Consider the following 21,842-nt stretch of genomic DNA (forward strand, 5'->3'; position numbering starts at 1 on the left):
ACGGTACGAAACGACGTATTTCAACCAATCATGGCTGCTTATCGCACAATTTTATCGCGTCCCTAGCATTTGTTTCATTTTATCGCTTCCATAGCATTTGTTGGTTTTCATCACTGCCCTAGCATTTGTTTCTTTGTTTGCCAACATTCATACTGGTTTGGACGTCAAAAAACAGAAAATTACTAACCACTCCAGTCAATGCACAGCAGTTTCAAATATGACTCGCACTGGCATTCAAGAACAAGAATTAATAAAGATCACTAGTCATAGCAATGGATCTTCCCTGAAACTCTATTTACAAATAAATGAAGAGCACCACTCGGAAATCCAGAATAAGTTGAGGAATAAATCATGTATATCAACGAGTTCCACTTCTTTTACGCACACGTCCATTACAACATCAACTGAACCACCAACCACTAAAACATTCAAGTTTAAAAATTGTACTTTCAATAACTGTTCCTTTTAAAATTAGACCTATTCATGTTTATTTATTTCATCGCCCTTAATTAAAACTGTTCTTGTTTATTTCATCATCCCTAATTAAAACTTTTCTAACACTTGTTTATATTATTTAGGTTATGTTATAGCTTCTGCTATATGATATTATGGATAGTCACGTATCAGAAGTTGTTTAATACTAAGAGTTATTGAAAATCATCTGTCAAGTGAAGCTGATTACTGGCATCCGGATAATTGAAGTGGAATGGAACTGTTTTAATAAAAATGAAATTGAATTAACAAAGCCTTCTTGACTAGTAACCGTTGACAGAGTTCAATGAAGATTCCATAGTTGGCACAACTAATAACAAGAAAACAGCTAATGATAACACACTACTGCCATCTAGCGTAATATATGTAATATTGAGATGGTACAATAATACATTTGAAGATTTTTTTTTTTAATTTTAGTTGGTTATTTAACGACGCTGTATCAACTACTAGGTTATTTAGCGTCGATGAGATTGGTGATAGCGAGATGATATTTGGCGAGATGAGGCCGAGGATTCGCCATAGATTACCTTGCATTCTCATTACGGTTGGGGAAAACCTCACATTTGAAGACAGTTCTATTTTCGTAAGTCAATATTTCATTATATTGGAGTACTTTGTTACTTCTAATCTTTATATACTTTCCTCTAATCCTGTAATAGTCAATTAAATCCCACTAAAGTTTTGATTTTCTCTAGATAAATCAAAACCTCTAGTGAGATTACTGTTGATAAATAGGATTATCTAAAAGCCATTGTTTAAAACAACTTTAAATCTAAATAGGCTGAGTGGGCATTATTAGGCAATCTATTAAACATATCTAAAGAAATAACATTGAACCATTTCTTGGTCTTTGTCAACCTAACCGTAGATGTTAAAATATAATGATTATTTCTACTATAATATTTGTGAAGCTGGGATTGAGAAGCATGACTATTTTAAATTAATCTTGGTATAGACAAACAGTCATAAATACAGGGTGTTTAAAAATAAGGGGTATAATTTTAGGTATGTATTTCCCACATATAGACAATCAAAATAGTTCATTGCAACATGTGTCCGGAAATGCTTCATTTCCGAGTTATGGCCTTCACAACATTGAAATTCACCGGAACGTTTTTCTTTCCGCAGGTCGTTGTCATTACAGAAGATGTTCAAGATGTCCACCTCCTGCTTGAATACAGACCTCACATCGATGTCTCATTGACCTGCGAACACGATCCCAAACTCCAGGAGTATTGCGTATGTCCTCAGAACATGCCACAATTCGATTCCGAAGGGATTCCAAATCAGGCACCGGAGACGAATAAACCAATGATTTTAAATGGCCCCACAAGTAGAAATCGAGAGGGTTCAGATCAGGTGAGCGTGGAGGCCAAGCAATTGGGCCACCTCTACCTATCCATCGATTAGGAAACCTTCGATCCAAGTACCCGCGAGCCGTACGACAGAAGTGTGCAGGAGCGCCATCATGCAAGAAGTGAATGTGTTGACGATTGATCAGTGGAGTGTCTTCTAAAACATGAGGTATGGTGTTTTCCAGGAAGTTTGTGTACGCTTGCCCCGTAAGTCTGTTTACAAGTACATGGGGTCCAACTAATCGATCACCAATGATACCGGCCCACATGTTGAGGGAGAACCGCACCTGGTGATGAGATGGAACAGTTGCACGTGGGTTTTCATACGCCCATACATGCTGATTGTGGAAATTTGTTACGCTATCTCGTGTGAACTGTGCTTCATCTGTAAATAATACTAAGGCAGGAAAGTTCGGATTTACACCACACTGCTGCAAGAACTACTGACAGAACCTAACTCTTGCAGGGTAATCTGCTGGTGACAGGGCCTGTACACGTTGCAAATGATAAGGATACAATTGATACTCTTTCAACAGTCTCCATACAGTCGTATGAGGAACATTGACTTGCAACGCTACCCTTCGTGTGCTGATAGAAGGAGTCATGTTCACAGCTTCCAGAATCTCCTCCTGTACTTCTGGAGTTGTAGATCTTGGTCGTCCCCTGCCCAAACCAGGAGAGTTAAATTTTCCATACTCGCACAGACGGTAATGGAGACGTACAAATGTCTTCCGATCTGGACATTGTCGCTGTGGGTACCTCTCCTGGTACAAACGACGAGCCAGCGCAGCATTGCCGTCCGCCTTATCGTACATGAAGTGTATCTCTGCCAGCTCTTGATTTGAATACATGTCGCACAGTCTAACGCCTACACAACACTGAATGTAACCTTCGCCTCGGAATGAACTGTCAGAGTGCCCTCTTAATGTCTTCTTTGACGGCAACGACCTGCGGAAAGAAAAACGTTCCGGTGAATTTCAATGTTGTGAAGGCCATAACTCGGAAATAAAGCATTTCCGGACACATGTTGTAATGAACTATTTTGATAGTCTACATGTGGGAAATACATACCTGAAATTATGCCCCGTATTTTTGAAACACCCTTATATTGATTAATTACAGTAGGACTATTTGCATTAGGAATATTAGCAGTAGCATATTAGATCGACAATGAGCATTAAAATATGAATTAGAAATAATACGTAATGCTCTTTTCTGCAAGATAAGAACACTATTAACATTAGCACCGTTACCCCACAAACGATTTTTTTATTTATTTTATTTTAGTAAGTTATTTTACGACGCTTTATCAACAGCTTTGGTTATTTAGCGTCTGATAATGCCGGTGAAATGAGTCCGGGGTCCATCACCATAAGTTAGCCAGCACCCCCCAAACGAATACCATAATGAAATACGCTATGGAAAAATGTATAACAGGCTTGTTTCAAATATCTACTAGATACAAGAGCTTTCAATTTACACAAAAGATAAAGTACACGAGATAACTTTTTGCACACAATCGCAATGTGACCCGCCCTAGTAAGTTTCTATACTTCAAAATATTTAAATACTATCTCGCTAGCACCAATTCCATCGACATTAACCTAGTAGTTGATATAGCGTCGTTAAATAACCGGCAAAATATAATTACTTTAAACATAAATGTATAAATGAGGTCAAATGTTTAAGTTTTAGCATTATGAAGAATACTTGTGTATAGTTCAGTAATCTTAAAGTTTATCTTCAAATCTGGGTACATTTTAAATTGGAGCTAATTACTGGTTGGTTTTATGATATTTTCTCCAATTGTAAGCCACATGCCAGGAAATCCCTTGGCCTCATCTCGCCAAATATCATCTCATCAGAAATTCCATTGATATGAAATAACCTGTTAGATGAAACAGAGTCGATAACTAACAGATGTATAAAATTATATCATCTTAGGGTCTTAGTTTTAGTATTATGAAGAATGATCATGTGTAATGAAGAAACTCAGAGTTTAGATACATCTTGAATTATTTCATATATATCTTTTGAATACAAAGTATATGATTATGTCTCGTGACCAGAATACTGTACGAAATGGAAATATGAAAATTGGAAATTTATACTTTGAAGAGGTGGACAAATTCAAATATCTTGGAGCAGCAGTAACAAATATAAATGACACTCGGGAGGAAACTAAACGCACAACTATGGGAAATGCCTGTTATTATTCGGTTGAGAAGCTTTTGTCATCTAGTCTGCTCTCAAAAAACCTGAAAGTTAGAATCTATAAAACAGTTATATTGCCGGTTGTTCTGTATGGTTGTGAAACTTGGGCTCTCACTTTGAGAGAGAAACAGAGGTTACGTGTGTTTGAGAATAAGATGCTTAGGAAAATATTTGGGGCCAAGATGAATGAAGTAACAGGAGAATGGAGAAAGTTACACCACGTAGAATTACACGCATTACATTCTTCACCTGACACAATGAGAAACATTAAATCCAGACGTTTGAGATTGGCAGGGCATGTAGCACGTATGGGCGAATCTAGAAAAGCGTATAGTGTGTTAGTTGGGAGGCCGGAGGGAAACAGACTTTTGGGGAGGCCGAGACATAGATGGGAGGATAATATTAATATGAATTTAAGAGAGGTGGGATATGATTGTAGAGACCGGATTAATCTTGCTCAGGATAGGGACTGATGGCGGGCTTATGTAAGAGTGGCAATGAACCTCCTGGTTCCTTAAAAGCCTTAAGTATGTATTTTAAATCATCTTAGTTCAATAAGTTAAAGTACAGCCGGGGAGATCATCGTGCTGTTCACACGATATCTCCGATCGTTCACTTCTGTTGACGTGGACGTGAGACCAGCAGTAGGCCATACATGAGCGGTCGTTTCACGGATTTACATGATAAACTAGGAACATAATACCATTCATAAGACCATACAATAACTGAATTGGTACGATACGCATTAACCGCGGAGTGTGAAAGTACGTATATGTCACCTTCATTTTTCGCTTATGATACAGTTTTACAACGGTAGTCCCATAACGATCCTCATTTAGCACGAACTGGCTATCCACGTGCTTAAACTACAGCTGCAAGGAAACGCTGCAGGAATCAGACAGCCTATCCCGAAGCTATTACTTTACGACTATGGAGTCGGAACAGGCCAACGGCCTAATTCGCGTAGTTTATGGTGATGATAAAACTCCAATGCGGAGTAAGTCACCGCCGGACGGATATAATCCGTTTCAGGACGTAAGAAATGAAATTCGGGAAGAACTGAAAGTCCAGAATATTAACCTATAACTTACAGGAACAGATAGTAAGAACATGCACAAGGAATGGATCCATATCAAGCTCCCAGACAAATGATACGCTATAATCCAACATGCAAAAGAAAGAAACCGTCCAGGACACGCTGTAAGAACACGATAACATGAAGTTATTTTATAAATGTGAAATCAGAATGAGTCAGAAATGCTGAGAACTGTCATATTATTATTTCTATTACTAACAATTACCAGATTATACATGGAAAGTATCAAAGAAAAGCAGGAAATGTTTAGGGGAACTTGGGTCATTGGTTTCGTATTAAGACAACTTCACCCTGGAATTAAAATCCTATAGAGAGGGTTGACGTAAATGTTTGTAGCGTTTCTGCTTAAGCTTTGTTTTGTCTATACCAGGCCCTCACAAGGTTTCCGCTCTCCGAGCCGGCTCACAGCTCATGAGCGGAATACAGGTATTATCTGCGCTCTGTATATAAGAGTGGACTGGAAGAAGGGGTGATCTCGTATAAAATATACACAAAAAGAAGTACTACTACGAGTGCTTATGAAATGAATTCATGTTCAGTGTTTGCAAAACTATCTTGGACTATTATTAATTAATAAAGAAATATTTATTTTACAGAAGTAATAGAAATTCTATAGCTACTTAAATGTACAATGTCATTTTGTTATATTTTTATTTATCAGTACAACAAAACGAGATTTCATGCTGTTGGCAGCTGAAAGGAACAGTAGCCTATTGATCGTAATGAAACATCAGTTACAGATGCTCGATGTCTGCCTTTATTAAAGTTGATCATAGAAAACAGTTGAGCCAAACATAGCAATCATTTTCACAGCCAGCCTGTGTAGTCGTGGATATTATTGCTAATGTTTAGTCTTGTAAAACTCAACCAGGCTAGTAGTATTATTCAAACAATCTTTAGCCCTTAGGTCGCATTGAAGGTCAATAAGTTCGAGCTGTAAATCGTTAAATGTTAAATGTTATGTTCCGTCTTTTAGATTCCTCCATACTGTACTGTAGCAGTAGGTAAGCAACGTGAAACAGTTACTGAGAATAGGCCTACACACTGCACTCCACTAGATAACTGAGTGGTCGTTTCCCTCTCCTCTACTTATAGAAAGTCTATGTCATTCTGGCATATCTTCGTCTCCGTTTCGGCGAGCGGTAAATACCGCTCTCCCGCTCCGAAGGAGCGCGAGCACTGTTTATGCAGGCCTGGTCTATACTCACGTAGGCTATACGCTTCCAGTTGTTAAGGTTAGAGCACTTTATTATACAAGCAGAGCAATCCGCCATTTCTAATCCCACAGTCAAGGCGACATAACGATTTTAACAAGAGATCATACGTAAGGACAAGATTATGTATGCATGTTTGAGGTTGGGAGACAGTAAACCTTCTTGCCGCAACAAGTGGTAAAGAAAAAACCTTCCTGGGTAAAGGCAACACAGAGGACCACAACAACGACAACGGTGATGATGACACTAATGATTAGATTCATCCAATTACTTTCCACCCATAGGCTTGCGCTTTAGTTTCAATCCAGCACAGTACTGACGGTAATATACTTAAACTGGCATCATATCTGTTATGATAATTTTATTGCATTCTTGCGAATGTATATAGCTAGAAATCACGAAATTGGCCAAAACATGTCCTTGAAATTTATCGTGAAACTGGTCGGGAATTATAGAATTTTACCTACTAAAACATTTACAACCATCATGTTGTAATTTAATTATCATTTGGACAATTTTAATTAGATCATATTATGACTGAGCAGCATCTCTTGAGTGTGGAAATGTCAGTTCTGTGACATGTCCCTGATTACATCTTCAAAAGCATATTTATTGTCGTTTAGAAATTGAAAGAGTGAAACACAATATTTAACAGGAATTTTTCTCTTAACATTATTCAAGTCACCTGAAAGCCAGATTTGTATAATACACGTCACTGTTCGTTAACAGGAAACCACAAATTCAAGTCACGCAGAACTTGGTGTGCACTCATTGCTGGTGTCTGACATCTTGTCAACTCACTTGAGGTATGGCGACATAAATGGAACAATTGAGCCTGGACCTGGTAGAGTTCCTGAGTAGCTCAGTCGGTAGACCGTTGGCTCGCTCAGCCAAAGATCTCGTGTTCGATACTCGGCTCCGGAACAATTTCTCCCTTGAAATTATTCTTTCGGTGTGTTGAAATTTAATGATAACAATGACTCAGTTGACATAAATCTGGTACTATGCAAGCTCCGTGTCCTTAATCTATCAGAAAATTCATTTTCGTGGTTTACCTCCTACCTTCAAGTACGCCAACAATGTGTGCGGGTCTGCGATTGTTTTTATTCCCGGCGTACCGCGGCTGAAGGTGTACCACAGGATTCAGCTGTGGCACCTCTACTTTTTACGCTCTACATAAAAGACATTATACAATCTATTAAACACTGTTGACTACTTAATATATACGAGGCGCATCCAGAAAGTAAGTTTCCGTATTTAAAAAAACACACGCTTTCAGGAAAACATTTATTGGCAACAGGTACAGCAATGTTTCAGCTATTTTTCAACATAGCCACCATCAGAATTGAGACACTTGTATCGTGGGACCAACTTTTGTATCCCTCTGTCGTAGAACTCTGCCGCCTGTGAATGGAACCAGCGTGTGACAGACGTCTTCAGCTCTTCGTCGTTGCCAAAACGCTCACCGGAGGACAGGAATTTCTTGAGGTGCAAGAAAACGTGAAAATCTCTGGGAGCAAAATCAGGACTGTAGGGTGGATGATCAAACAACTCCCAGCCAAATTCCGTCAAAACAGCTGCTGTGCGCCGAGCCGTAAGTGGACGAGCATTGTCATGGAGGAGCACAACACCTGCAGTAAGCATTCCATGCCTATTGTTTTGAATGGCACGTCGCAATTTTCGCAGTGTTTCATAGTAACGGTCAGCGTTCACTGTTTCACCTCTTGGAAGGAAGTCAATGAGCAGAATGCCCTTCCTGTCCCAGAACACCGTGCACATCACTTTCCGTACCGACAGCGTCTGTTTGAATTTCGTCCTGACCGGAGATCCACTATGCCGCCAATGCATTGACTGCTGCTTGGTTTCCGGGGTGAAGTGCGAAATCCAAGTCTCATCGCCCGTGACGATCCTGTCGAGGAACTCGTCGCCGTCATCGTGATACCGTTGCAGAAATGTCAGTGCTGCGCCTAAACGTTGCATTTTGTGTTCGCGTGTCAGGTTTTTCGGCGCCCACCTGGCACACACTTTTTTGAACAGCAGGTGCTTAGTGACAATCTCATGCAACAAGGATCGCGATATCTGCTCAGCTCCGTAATCGTGAAGCGACGGTTCTCCATGATGCACTGCCGCACCAGTTCAACACGATCATCATTGATGAGGGACGGTCGCCTACTGCGCTCTTCATCATGGACACTTTGACGACCTTCGGAAAACTGCCTATACCAGCGATGCACCATCTGCTTACTCATGATATTCGGCCCATAGACGTGACAGAGCTGTCGATGAATTTCAATTGGCGCAATGCTTTACGCATTAAAGAACTTTATCACCGACCGAACCTCGCAGGCGGCGGGAAAAGGAATAAGAGCTTCCATTTCGGACCACTGCTGCCACGCTACTGGCACCAGGCGGGACCTGTCCGGCTGGCATATGATTGATAGCCTACGTCATAGATCTGTTACGCATGCGCAATTGACACGGCTAATTACGTTTACTTTCAAGGGGAAAAATCGGGAAACTTACTTTCTGGATGCGCCTCGTGTATATATATATTTGTAATATATGTATATTTATTTATTTATTTATTTATTTATTTATTTATTTATTTATTAAGCCACTGTTAGCTTCATTTATTGCGTAATTTAGTACCGGTTTAGGTGGAGATATCTCCACTTAAAATCAATTATTTCATGGACGAAAAACTTTGGACTACAATTGAACTCTGAGAAATCACATGCAATTATAAGGCGACATCAACGACTGTTAAGTAAATTAAACACAGGTTACTTATCTCCTGCTAAAATGAATGAAACTATTATCCATTACAGTGCTAGAGTAAAAAATCTGGGAATTTATATAGACAAAAACTAAAGTTGGAATACTCAAATATCGCGCAAGCACACACACACACACACACACACACACACACACACACACACACACACGTAGAGTAATTTTTATGAAAATTCACACACTAAAAATAATCCGAAATTTTCTTCCGTTGGTTCTCAAGAAGAATTTAGTACAGTCGCTCTCAATGCATTTTATTACTGTGACACTCTCTATACTGACCTTAACATGTGACTGACAGACAGACTACAGCGTGTTCATAAAGCATGTATTAGATTTATTTGCAACGTCCGTAGATCTGACCGTATCTCACCTTCACTAAATATGCTGTCCTGGGTCAGTCTCAAAGAGCGAAGAACTATTCACTCTTTCACGATATTATTCAATATTCTTCAGAACTCTAACAGTAGCTACTCAGCTTCTCGTTTTCAACACGTCCTCATATCACGAAATAGATACTCGCTCACAACACTATATCACACTCTCCATTCCTACTTTCATCTTGTACAGTCTCTGCAGCTCATCTCTGGAACTCTCTGCTACAACATGTCAGAGGTTGTCGGATATTATCTAGTTTCAAAAATAACTAAAATTGCACTTTTTAAATTCAGATTCCTTTCAATTATAAGCCCTTTTCTCTGCGATAGTTTTGTAAAAAGAAATATATATATATATATATATATATATATATATATTTCTTTTTCTTCCTTTTCCTTTTTTTTTTCTGTTCTCTTGATCACCAGATGAATTTATTATCATACCCTTTTTATTCTGGATTTCATTTAAATTTCATTTCTTCGTTTTTATTAATTTATTATGTTCCATTTGTTATATTCTTCCTTACTGGTTTTCCCTGGAAATGATTTGTGAAAATTGAGGTGCTTTTACTACATTCCAATCTTCAGATCTGTATTTTACTTTCTTTTTTCCATTTTAGTATTATTTTCATACTGTTTAGTGTCGATTTTGTTATGCTATTATTTTCTGTAATATGTTAGTATTCTGTTCTTTAACTTTTTGTTTAATTTCACTGCTTGTATATTTTGTCACCTGGTAGAGTGTAAGGGAAGACCCTATGGCCTTAACTCTGCCAGTATAAATAAATAAATAAATTATTATTATCATTATCATTATTATTATTATTATTATTATTATTATTATTATTATTATTATTATTATTATTATTATTAAAGCATGGATGAAGGATGGACAACAGCAGAGATGAGTATTCACTTTCGGATCATAAAAGGAAATTAAATTTTTGGGAAGTTCCATAAGCAGCTAATTTTAGAATTTATTCAAGACTACATATTGAATTCGATGCAGCACGTAGAGGGGATGGATAATGGAGGATACACAAACAGCATCTACATTACTAACCTAAAGGAAAGAGAAGTTTGGGATGTTTGAATAATGGACCGCAACAAGCCACGAGCCCTGAAACGGGAAAGGTTGATGATTGTGGCAATTATATAGTATTTAAGATTTAAGTCATGTAGTATTGGTTCAGCAAATCAAATTCTATGTATCCCAGTGGAGCAAAGGGCCACAACAAATGTTCTGTATCTTCCTTTAAATTTGGCCAGCAAGTTTAGGTCTGCTCAGGATTTCCTAGCCTCTCGCATCTCCCCTTCTACGCTTCTCTTTCAAGTCTTCCGAGGTCTGCCTCTGTGACGACTTCTTTCTCCACTGCGTTTTCTTTCCTCGGGCTGTGCCCTATTGAATTCCATTTTCTAAGCTTTGTTTGTGGAACTACTGTGTTCTACAGAGAAGGTCTTGATTGTCGATTATCTCCGGTCAATAAATCTGGAGAATTCTACGGAAACAGTGATTAACGATGACTTAGATACTCCTGGTGATTTCCTTGGTCACTTTGTAGGTTTCACAGCCACATATGGATAATTTTGAGTTTTGTTTCGAATTAAAATGTTGGTTGGTTTATTTCAATTTATCCATACATATATGGTCATCTCACTAAAGTCTGTTATTAGGCACTAACAAATCCCATTTCTTGGGTTAGGAACCTGTAATACACTATTCATTACACCAGGATACATGGCAAATGGTCATAGGCGAGTTGAATTTTAATATAAAACGCATCTATTATCTGCCAGAAAAACATGACATCAACTTTATTTGCCTCTTGTAGAAACCAGGCTATAACAATTCACCACGGATAGAACTCTGCTACCCTGGGCCGGGTCAGAACTCTCGACTCTTGGATGTAATGTTAAGTACGGTACCCATTCGATCACAAAAAATGAGTCTTGTAATTTTGTCAATCTTGAACAAAGGAATGTATATGAAGTGCGCAGCACGTTCTTGACAAACCGCTGTACGCCGGGAGCTTATTTATTATATCTTAACTCAATTATCCTAGAAGCAGTGAAGCTATAGACCTCATATTGTGAAATATAATATTATAAACTAGCACACCGTGCATTATAATCCATTATAACATAACTAGTTTACTTGGACCAGCGACGAACTATGTTGGCCAAGTTCACAAATTAGCAAGTCACAAGCAACCGCTGAAAGGTTTACAATCGAGGGAGCAACTTCACCAACTAAAGATAAGCCACAAAGTGTTTTCGGGCTGACATTCTGCCGTCCTCAGCTGCTATGAAGCAATAAAATTCAGAGTGAAACTCTCAAAATAGCAAGACAAACTGTATTATTTAATATAATGGCTGGTATGCATAAAGTTTAAGTAAATGCTATTCTTAAGGTTTTCGTAATAAACACTACGGTCTTTATGACCCATAGAAAATGCTTTCCTGCGTAGCAGAAAACTGACATGGAAGACCGTGTTTAGTTTATGCTAGGATTGACAGTATAAATACTATTTATATGCATAACAAGAAGTATATACTTGTGAGTATAAACTAAGAAAAATCGTAGTCTGCCCTGTTTGAGACTTCGTTTGCACGGTTTAAAATGGCAGAATTTATGCAAATTCGCGCTAGAAAATTCTACAAGGAAAGACAAGAACCATCAGAACGTGATTATAAGAAGTTACAAAAGTTTTAAAAGTAAAAAATATTATATATGACCAATTTTTGTAATGGACTACTCAAATTCTGATTTTGAGATAGCTGGAATTCTATCTGTTAGTTGATTTTTGTTATTGTTATTTAAAATAATATATTTTTAGCAAAATGATTCTATGATGTATTTATTATATTTAATTTAAGTGAAAATATTACGTGTGCGTACAGTATTTTAGGTTGCATGTAAATTTAATGACTAATATTTTGGGCCCGTCTGAATTTGACTTTACATGTTATTTATTTCACCATAATTTGCTTTTCGTCAATTTTTCCCCCGCTGTAAACTTCCACCTCAACTTTCATAGCCTGGAAGGTTTTTCTTTATTACTTCTTGGGGCAGGAGTTTGCGACTTGTTTAATAATGCTGGGTATTAACAAACAGCAGTTCTCATTCTATCTCTTCTACACTTCCCACTTCATTGTCCATTTTTTTGTTAAACTAACCAAATTTTGAGGAGGATAATCAATTTTTCAATCAAGAAATTAACATAAATGCATGAAAGGCTAAAGCTAACGAGTCTTCACGGGCAAACCCGTGAAACTATCGATAATTGATATAATCGAATATTCTTGTTAGTTTATACTACCGTCGCGTAGTACTGTAAATACTTAGCAGCAGCAGCAGCAGCAGCAGCAGCAGCAGCAGCAGTAGTAGTATCAGGTTTATGCATACAAAACGAAGTATATACTTCTACTTCAAGTATCTTTTACAGTGTCAATTACAACTTTATGCATACCACCCAATACATTCTGCTTTAATTTGATTCTCAAATTGTTTAATACAACAAGTTTATTTCTGTTACTGTTCCAACTGGTTCGTATTACATTAACAGACGACAACTATAATGAAGAATAAATCCGTTATTGTCATCGTCAAAATCATTCTCGTCGTCATGATCGAAATCGTCACGTTCATCACCGTCAACATCATAATCATCATCAGCTAAATAAATAAATAAATAAATAAATAAATAAATAAACTGCCCATTCCAATCTCTTCAGAAAATGTAATTATTCATTTTGTTTGTTTTTTTGTTTTTTTTTTTTCAGAATTCTAATAAACTCTTTACTACATGATTACATTTCGAACCTTAATTATCTAGTTTTTCGTCACTGCCTTGCATTTTTCCACAAGTTATGAATGTATAAACATTTAGTGTTATTCCGATGGAGAACAGCTCTTGGTAACAGGTTGAATAGTTATTTCCTCTTTTCCTGCGTTATCTGGTAACTGGCTTCAACACGTTGATTGTTTCTGCATTTATGACACTGAGGAAATAAATATATAAATATTTCTCACCATGTGAAACAATGTTCAATTTCGAAATAATACTCTTACATCATTTCTGTATTGCTCACCTTTTATCATTAGAGTTAAAAATCTCATATTTTCAGGTCCAGGAATCTTTAACCTGCAACCGATCTTTGTAAGCGTCATATATGCCAGCCATGAACAGGCATGGTCATTGTTTTGTGAACTTTAGAAGAGATTTTTTCCTTCTGTCTTCCTGTTACAAGTTCTTTTTTCCGCACTTTAAAATTAGAAAATGGATAAAAAAAAGATGATATTCAACAACATTATTTATTTAACATCCCTTTAAATAACGGCATATCACACGACTGTAATGAGAATTAGAAGGCACGTATAACAGCTTGAAGGGAATATGCCTCATAGCAAGGACAACACTCTCAAAAACGATAACGTGAAAAAATTCTGCCAATACTTCAAATCCTCAAAAGTAATTAAGTTATGTGATAAATGGCAGGATGCTATCCAAACCAATATTACAGTCGAAATCAAAACTACAGCATCCAATGCTCTAAGAAAAACGATGGATTGAAATTTCTATTTAATGCGAGGCTTTGAATATCTGATCACTTTCCCCTTACCCCAAATCCGGTAGGTGGGTCATTGGGGAGGTTAAAAGCGGAAGTTCGGAATGGACTGACGCTAAGAATTTCTTAGCTATATAGTCCGGATCAGCATACTTAATACGCTAAGAGTGAAACCCACTTATTTTTCCCCTATTAATACATATGCTAGTAGATTGTAGTGATTTTCTATATGTCAGGTTGAATTTTATTTTACCAACTTTGTTTCGAATTTCGAGTACCAACAGTACGACAATTGACAGTTATTTTCTGTTATGTTGGCAGCAATAATTTTGATTTTCAATTAGGGAAACTGATGAAATGAAAGTACCTAACTAAGCTCGTGAAATTTGAACGTAATTAATAACTAATTAGTAATACCGGTATTAACATTAATATCAATACATAATTCAATTGTGTTGCGTTGTGATTCCAATTCAACACTATATTCACATAAGTGTAATTAAATTATATATAACTTATAGACCTAGGCCTACTTTGTATGAAACATACACGTGGCTAATGGGCAGGAACATATTTCTTAGTATATATATTATTTCAATGTACCGAAGTACATATGATATTTCCATGCAGATATTCTGCGTCATCATACGATGGAAGAGTAATGGAACGGAGAAAATATATATGATATGCGTAAATCACGAAGTGATTTAAGACGGCGCTTATTCCGTCGGATCCCGGCCAACTAGTCACTCATAACGAGTGCACCTGAGCACATGTGTGGACTTCGGTCCGATGTTCATAGACATCTATGACGTAGTGCAAAGGGCGGCCACTAGAGGGAACCCAAGAGTTGGAACTCAATCAGAGACGATTCTGTTCGGCGTCGGGGTTGTATCCGGTGTGGCTTAGTGGATAAAGCATCAGCACGTAGAGCTGAAAACCCGGGTTCAAATCCCGGCGCCGGAGAGAATTTTTCTCCGTTCCATTACTCTTCCATCATATTTCTTAGTGTTCAGATTTTTATTAAAATGTCCAAGAGAGGAAACAGCATGGTGGGGACTTAGTATGTACCGGTATTTTAAGCAGGGTATACATTTCAAAGTGATATTCTGTTTGCGGAATTCTTACTAATCATTTCACGTTATCAAACAAAACACATTTTTAGGTTAGGTCTCGTGAATCGTAAACTGTTTAGTCAAAGCATGAATTTCATGTTGTCAGACAAAATATATTTTAATATTAGACCACACTAATTTACTAATTACCAACATAATGTGCGAGACGTCCAGGAGGAAAATGTGGAGCTCCTCTTTCACAAATAATTGAACAATTTAGAAAACACTTCCCAATATAAAGATGAGATGTTGTAAATAAGCAAACCATTGTTATTGTTAATACTATATTATTATTATTATTATTATTATTATTATTATTATTATTATTACTTCAGTACATGGTGATGTGACTTTTTCCTCTTTGGTGATATCTGGTATTAGTTGGCAACACTGAAGAAACTGCACAGATTTATGTAATAACCGCTAAATGGGACTTTGAGATCTAAGTTCTACGAGGTCTAGAATGAGCTTCATTCATTGCCGTAATACGACCATACCGTAACGCTACCACATTTCTCTTGCTAGCGCTCAGATTAAACAAAATGTTAAATGTTATGTTTTATTTAACGACGCTCGCAATTGCAGAGGTTATATCAGCGTGGCCGGATGTGCCGGAATTTTGTCCCGTAGGAGTTCTTTTACATTCCAGTAAATCTACTGACATGAGCCTATCGCATTTAAGCATACTTAAATGCCATCGAAATGGCCCGGGATCGAACCCGCAACCTTGGGCATAGAAGGCCAGCGCTATACCAACTCGCCAACCACGTCGACCAGGTTAAACATGATGGTTATCTCCCTATTCTAATGGGTATTCATAAAATATACGTGGGACATAGGATAGAAATTTCATTTCATTTATTATATTCCATAGATCTTACATTAGCAATGAAGCTTTAAGATGTGGAAGAAGTCAAAATTTTACAAGATTACAATTACAATTTTACAAATTTTTTACAATTTTTACAATGTTTACAATTTTGCAATTTTCTACAATATTTTTCAATTTTTTGGCGAGATGTAGTGAGATGAGGTGAGACCGAGGATTCGCCGAAAGATTAACTGGTATTTGCCTTATAATTGGGGAAAACCTCGGAAAAACCCAACCAGGTAATCAGACCAAACGGGAGTGAAGTGAAGTGAGACCGAGGACTCGCCATAGATCATAAATAAAGTGAATAAAAATCCTAATTTTATAAGGATGTATGTACATAAAGCGAAACAAATTTCGAGTGAAAACTGAGTAAAACACAAATAAAAAAAAACAAAAGGCTATACAGGATTGGATCAAATAAAATTAAAGAAAAAATGCGGAGCTACAGAAATACTTCAATAACACATGAATAATACAACAGAATGTAAAATGAAAAAACAAACAATAGCATATCAGTGTAGTCCAAAATAACAAAGATATGAGGAAGACGAAAAAATAAATAGGTAGATATAAACGTTGACTGTTAAGAGAAAATAATCTCTTATTTCCTGAACTGCAGAAGAACAAAATTTGAATTTTGTAAGAATGCAAGTGACAGACTAATTTCCATCATCAGCATCATCCCAATACGCGCCATGGTGTGTTACAGAAATTAAATCCAATCGTCAAAGGATTCTGTCCGGGACAAGTAAGCAATATTGCTTTAGCCGAGATGAAGAATGGCATTTGGTACAGGTATACCAAAGCCGAGTATTGTAATATGAAGTTACGATAAGTATATCGTACTACGTTTTATCCACTTTGACTTGAGACATATGGTTTATTACTTTTTCTGGGAGCATCCAGAATCCCATGTACGAAACTCAGAAACAGAAGAGGACCTGGGCATGAAGACAGTAACTGCATGCCAAACCACCCAGAACACATTAGGGTATCCGATAAAGTACGACAGAATCTCTTGCGCCGCTATATCAAATGTAGTGCCCCCACGTCGGCAGCTGCTTAAATGCAACATCACATAGCGTGGAAATAATGCTTTACCGAACCTATTTGAATTTTACACTTTTGGCTTCCCTGTATTACAGACGTGGACAAATTATTAGACTAAAACTTTTTCTTGGAAACGTAATATAATTCGTCATATCAACTATCAGTATAATTCACAGAGTCTCTATTGTTCTAATTATGATTGTTTAAATGTTCTGGTATATTTTTCCAATAGTTAAGTCTATTTTTTTCTGGCCATGTTGCTACTACTGGTGTTTTAATTATATACTGCAGAAGATATTCTCCCATGGCCTGCAAGAAAACCGGACATGAACGAAATTGAAAATCTGTGATCTATACTGAAGAAGAAAGTGAACAAAAAGAGATTTACAACAAAACATGGACTCATTTAGGCACTGTCTGATATCTGGCTAAATGATGCTGATATTCAAAGAAAGTATTAAACTTTGGTTTCCAGCAACCCTGACAAAATCAACGTGTTAATAAAGAATAAGGGAATGTTCACAAAATATTAGTAACCTCAAGACTCAATTTTCTATTCATTATATCTGTGCAAAATACATTTTTGTTCACTATTTCTACCGATAAATACAGCTTCGTTACATATATAATAATTTGCCCATGTCTGTATATACGAAGCTGGAAATTTACACTTAGTTATACTGTGTATTCACTATTTACCTCTATGTCCACGTTCACCATGATGTCGAAATCTCACATCAAGAGGAAGATGTATGTCTGCCACTAACAAAAGCAAACTTCTTAACCGAAAGTTGGGTCGTCGAGCAACTTACCTAGAAAGAAAATAGACATAGTTTAACGTAAGGTTACATAACGGTAAAAAAAAACATACCAATGTAACTCTTCTTAAGACATATAATACAATACGGGTTCAAGAACACGCTAAATGCACGCAATTTTCCTTGCGAAAGTTAGAAAGTCTTTAAGAAGAAAAATGAAAGACGGAAATTACGAGTAGTAGCGGCGCTATTCAATTTGATTTCCAACTGGAACTTCTCACACTACAAGTCTTACTATATGTAGTTAATACCAACCACTTCAGCCTTCTTACATCTTCTATTTTATAATAAAGCATAAATTGCAATAGGCCATACTAAACGTTTAAAAACAAGGATCCCACCATCACCTACATTTATCAACTTCTACTTGGAGGATTTAGTGAAAAACTGTTTGCAGAACATAGAAGGGGTGATACTGGGGGGAAGAACAATAACGCGCGTAAGATTTTCTGATGATGTGGCATTGTTAGCAGAAAAAGAGATTATACTAAGGCATATGCTACTGGAGCTAAATAACAGCTGTGAGAAGTATGGGATGAAGATAAACACAAACAAGACAAATACCATGGTTATCGAAAAAAAGTAAAGAAGGTAAACGTGTGAACTGGAACTGAGGCAGTGAAACAAGTGGACAGCTTCAAACACTTCGGGTGTACTGAACAGTAACATGAACTGTTGCCTAGAAGTCAAAAGGAGGCTATTAATTGCAAAGTAAAAGGAGCATTTTCTGCGGAACTTTGAAAAAAGAATTAAGGAAGAGACAGTGAGATCTTGGTATGGGACAGAAACACGGACATCACGACGAAGCGAAAAGAAACGATTGGGAACATTCGAAATGTGGATATTAAAAAAAATGGAGGGTGTGCAATGGACAAAAAATAAGAAATGTAGCTGTACTAGAAATAATGGGTAAGAGGGAATAATGCTGAAACTAATCAGGAAGAAAAAAAGGAACTGGCAGGACTACTGGCTAAGAAGAAATTGTCTACTGAAGGATGCACTGGAAGGAATGGAAAACGGAAAAGAAGTCCGAGGCAGAAGAAGATATTATACAATACACAACATTAATATATAGAATGGATCTATGTGGAGACGTAGAGGAAGGCGGAAAAGAGAGAAGATTGAAAAATGCTGAGATTGCATTGAAGCACCTGACCTTGGGCAAAAGAAACTATAAATGAACATAAAAAGTACTGTATTAGTACTACATTATTACACTAATCGTCTGTATGTGCATTGAAGTTTAGTGACCAATCTTACGTCATTTATAGTTTTATAATTTCGAAAAATATTCTCCTTAGAGGAATAATATTATTCGTCTAAGTGGATAACAAATTACAGGTGGAGTGTGAGGAAAATTCAACAATACTGGAGTCATTTGTGGAAGAGGGTACCGTGAATCTACAACGTTTTTCGCCAGCTGTACTTTCCTTTCGAGGGACTATGCTAAGATAGCTATCAGCCTTAAAAATCCACTGTCCTCGGCCGGGTTTGAACTCGACAACCTTAGTTACAATAGAAAATAAAAAGTGTATAGCCTCTACACGAGGTAGCAGTTAAATTTCCCAAGTCGTAAATGTGTAGTACCTGATCTTTTTAAATAAATATTCATATAAAAGGAGATGATAAATTAGAATTACATGTAACACTTTTAAATTCAATACTCTCCAGCATTACAATTAAACAATTGGTTTATTATAACTAAAATAACATATAAAAATGAAGTACACAAAATCAATCTGACTGCTTATAAACTGATTCAAATATCTGATGAGCACCTTTATTTGATTTAGTCTTTATATGGTGAACAACGATGTAATTTCAAATCACTGACATAAATTTGATTAGGTATTGCACGCGTTGACCAGTGGCGTATACTGGTTAAAGGGTTTGGGCTACCGCTGACCCTATTATTACACAAAATATATCTAACAATTACTTTAATTTCAATTACTATGGTAAAACTAATAATACAAAATTATTACATTATGTTATATTATAAACTTTTTCTTTTGTAATTTCCTTGGGCTACCGCCGGTAGCCCGCAAAATACGCCCCTGGCGTTGACTATTGCCGGTGTGGAAACATTGACTAAATCGTTGACACTTTGTAACTGAACTGCAGAATAGTGGTTAGAAAATGCCTTTCCTTTGCTCTTTATTCTCGCACTCGTTGCATTCTATTCTTTTTCGTTTCAGTTCAATTTTTGGCGACATCTGCAGGTTTCCTTTCACACCACGCTCTTTTATCGTTCAGCTCTTGATTGTGCCACATTTTTCAACTAAAGCCTTTGAACAAGGTAATTTCACACACTGGTTTGGGCTGTATAACGTCGCAACACTACATAGAAAACGCAGTGCCCAACAGCAGCCTCACTCCCAACAATTTATGCATTAACTTGTGCGAATTGGCAGAAAATTGCAAACTTAAGCAACTTTGCGTGATAACACACCTAAAAATGTACTCAATTCCATAGGAACAACATGCAAAGGCCTCTTAAAACATTCATCACAGAATTTTATTTTACAACGTTTCACTCGTAACCTGTTTGAAGAAGATCGCTTCAAAAGTAAAATTTGCATGAATTAATTTCGCTTTGGAAGAGGATTCGTACACAAGTTGTACATACGAGACATGAAACTACCAATTTTACATCTCTTCCTGAACAAAAAATAATATTTTTTATCGCCTTCACATCCCCTACTCTCGGCATATAATCACAAGTATGACAACTAGGAACCGTATTTTTTGGTGAAATCAAATAGGTGATTTCGGTGTTAAATCTTCCACTATTTCGTTGGATATTTCATGAAATAAGTTTTGAATTCGGTAGTTATTTAATTAAATAAGATTTCAAATGTATTAGGTCATATTTTGTCTTTTTTTTTTCCCTTGTGTCTTTTTTCTTGCGCAGACTACGTATCAGCATAACCAAAATACAGGGTGTTAAAAAAGTATCCAATATTTTAGGAGGTGCTAATATGAATCAAAACAAGAAAATAATGTCTAATAAACATGGGTCCTACAACACATACTTTCTGAGATCTGAACATTTGTTCATAAGAGGTGCTCAATGTGACGTCATTTCATGGCAATGCATTACTCTGCCCTCCGGCGTAAAGAATCACGCACTCTTTGAAATTTCTTTTAATACGTTAATAAGAAACACCTGATAACGATCCCCAGTTAACCTCTGAGGTCGCACGCATGACCCTATTAATCTATCACCAAGAACGCCTGCCCATAAGTTGACTGAGAGTCGGTGCTGATGTCTTGTTTCTTCAACTGCATTGGGATTTTCATCAGCCTACACATGCTAATTACGAAAATTCACAACACCATCTCTGCTGAACCCCCCTCACATCCGCAACAAGACTTTTGTTTTCAGTATTTCTTCCGACGTATCATTATTCCATGCCAGGGGTGTCAACTACGGTATGATTATCTGATAGTCTGCTGTATAGCAGGGCAGAGAAATGCATTGCCATGAATGGACATCACATTGAGCACCTCCTATGAACAAGTGTTCAGATCTCAGAAAGTATGTGTTGTAGGACCCCTGTTTATAAGACATTATTTCCTTGTTTTGATGCATACTATCACCTCCTAAAATATCGGATTTTTTTAACACCCTGTATAAACTAAACAAGTTTTCTACATTGTCCGAACTAAGATTTATGCGATAGTCAATGAGTATTTTCGTGTACGCAGAAAAGTCCCTCTCACTGAACCGATTACATCTAGAAAACCACTCTGCCTGCACACAATTCACACCAAATTCACTGTGGTCCTCTACTAGTCCTCCCAAGTTATTTTCGCGTCACAATATAGCCCTCGGTGCATAACATACTGCAGGAAAGATTGAGCATACAACA

At 37.0% G+C, this 21,842-nt stretch overlaps 1 long non-coding RNA gene across 1 annotated transcript in view; it reads left to right on the plus strand.

The window, feature by feature from the left end:
- The window catches only part of LOC138703371 (uncharacterized), a 366,139-nt gene that overhangs the window by 16,619 nt on the left and 327,678 nt on the right, over positions 1-21,842 (plus strand). The window lies entirely within an intron of this gene.

Source organism: Periplaneta americana, chromosome 7 (genome assembly GCF_040183065.1).
Source record: "Periplaneta americana isolate PAMFEO1 chromosome 7, P.americana_PAMFEO1_priV1, whole genome shotgun sequence".
In the NCBI taxonomy this organism is placed as follows: Eukaryota; Metazoa; Arthropoda; class Insecta; order Blattodea; family Blattidae; genus Periplaneta; species Periplaneta americana.